This window comes from Quercus robur, chromosome 4 (assembly GCF_932294415.1).
Source record: "Quercus robur chromosome 4, dhQueRobu3.1, whole genome shotgun sequence".
Taxonomy (NCBI): Eukaryota; Viridiplantae; Streptophyta; class Magnoliopsida; order Fagales; family Fagaceae; genus Quercus; species Quercus robur.
In genome coordinates this window covers 34,122,949-34,125,660 of record NC_065537.1, presented here as the reverse complement: position 1 = coordinate 34,125,660, position 2,712 = coordinate 34,122,949, and positions in this window count along the sequence as shown.

Below are 2,712 nucleotides of genomic sequence, written 5' to 3'. Positions count from 1 at the left end.
ATGAAATTAGGCATTTCATCTGCGAAGATTATAATATGTCAACTAAGATGATTTATCTTGATCATGGAAGTGGTATTGTAAGACTTTTTAAAGTGTGTTTCTGTTTACATTTAATAAAATCCCAATTTACACACACACACAAAAAAAAAAAAAAAAAAAAAAAAAAAAAAAAAAGATGCTGGGACTTGTTTCTGTAATTTTAATTTGTAATTTTTTAATTAAAATATGCCACATTATTAAAATAAAATGTCAAATCATTGTCCATTAGCCATATAAGTAACACTATTAATGGCAATTAGTAAAATGACTTATATTGCTCATTTTGAAAATTTGAGAGACCAATTGTACACGCTTCAAACTCGAAGGACCGATTGGGTACTCATGGCTAACTTGAGAAACCAATATCATAGTTTCAACTTTTTTTTTTTTTCCCTTTATTTTTAAATTTGGAATTTCGTACTTTCATATGGAACACTCTAATAGTTGGCAACTTGGATTATATGTTTACAAACGTGGTAGGTTAGACATTGAATTTAGACTTTAGAGGAATTGTTGTGAACTTTGAGGTAGGTTTGTGACTTTGAAACTTGAAATTTTTCTAAATCATTGATGTTGTCGGGTGGCTATTATAAGTGTTTTTTTTTTTTTTTTTTTTTTTTTTGGAGAAAGAGTGGCTATTATAAGTTGATACTTGATATTATACTTTTTGCATATAATATATCACCAGTTTTTTATGTTTTGATGTAAAATAGGTATAAAATGAATTTTGGATTTTTTGGATTTTGCATATACCCTTAGGTTAAAGGCTTATGGTATTAGAGCTAGTTATGTGAAGTATGTTGACCGGATTTTAGGTTTTGAAGATTAGATTGATTTTGACAAAATCTTTGAGAGATTTCTCATGCTCTTATATAAGCTTTTGAAGAAATTAGATTTTTGGGTATATTAACCTTTTTTGTCCCTAAAATTTGATTTAAGTTTGATTTTCTCATAAAATTTAAAATTTTAGGATTTGGTCATTATGCAACTATACTGATGTATCCTAATTCGAAGGAAAATTGAATCAATCCTAAATTTAAAAGGTAAAATCCAAACTAATCCAGTTAAGGGTCTAAAATTGAACTGACCCTATGCGAAGGGATAAAATTGTTCTCCTTTTAAAATTTTTGGGACTAAATCCAAACTATTTATGGGCTCTACTTTGTAGGAAACAACAAATATTGTTTTGTGCAATTCAAATTTTAAACATGTAATTTTGAAAATTTTAATATAAAACTTTCCTGTGCATGGCACGAGTTGACGACTAGTATATATATAAGAGGATTCCCCTCTTTTAATTGAATTTTTATGTGGGTCAAAATTACCCTCATTAATGAAGGATAACTTCATTTAGAAATAGGATTATAAATGTCAAATAACAACTTTCATTTTGAATTATAAAAAAAAAATTAAACTCCTAAAATTTAGGATTTTTTTTCCTTACAATTACTATTATCTCTAAAGTTTATCATTTTTATTTGTTTGAAAAATAAAAATATATATTTCTTAATTATAATAGATGCAAATTGTAAACCTTTACCCAAAATGAATTTATTGATTGGGATAAAAATTGTGATAAGGAAAAAAATTTGAGATTTGAACAAAAAAAAAAGGATAATATACTTTACTGTGGATGGATGGAGATTTATAATAACTGTATACAATTTGGATAATAAAAATTTTGGAATTTTTTAAATAATTAAAAAAAAATCATAGAAATTTCACAATAAGAATAAGTAGTTTTTATGTGAAGTAGTGGTTTTTTTTTTTTTTTTTTTTTTTTTTGGGAATAAGTAATGTAAGGGCTCAAAAAGAAAAATCCAAGCCCACTTAAAATACTAATGCCAAGTTCTTCAAACTAAACCCAAACAATGAATTTTTAAGAAAGTGGCCTTCTAAATCAAATGCAATGCTATGATGATCTCAAGTCTAAGGGTTTGTTTGGGATCTACTTATTTTGCTGAAACTGAAATTTTTTTGCTGAAAGTACTATAGATAAAGGTAACAGTTAGATGAAATAGTACAGCGGGACCCATAAATAGTCCCAAAAAATGCAGTGGGCCCTATAAATAGTAACAAAAATAAATTGAATAGTAAAATAAACTGATTTTTTAAGCTTGAGCCAAACACACACTAAGACTAATGGAGCCAAAGCAAATAAGAGTGAGGAGAACAACAGTTCAGTGTAAATTCTTCCTCGAGCGGGTCCAAGGATAGGCCTGGTATTAATAAATAAGGCTGATATTTCTTTATAAGGTAATTCTCTATTCTCACACTTTGCAATATATGGTGAAACTTTAGATCAACAAAATTAATGCGGATAAAACAAAGGTTTAGCAGCACACCTTTGCGGCCACACAGACAAATATAAGCTATGCTCGGAGTACAGGCCATACAAGATTTTGATCATAGTTTTCGATCATTTTTTTTTATTCATGTGTGAGAGATCATCCATTGGCTTTAAAGATTAGACCCGACAGAAATCTTTTAGAAATTAAATAACTTGATGTAAAAGAAAGCTTTATGTCTTGTGCTTTTAGTTGTAAAGTTACTCAAATTATCAAATTTCTAACTTCTAAGAAGAAAGAACTCAATTGTACTGTCCTGGGTACAGAACCGATGATGCAAGCATTTGCTATCCTGAATTTTTGCATAAATCAAAGAATACCCAAG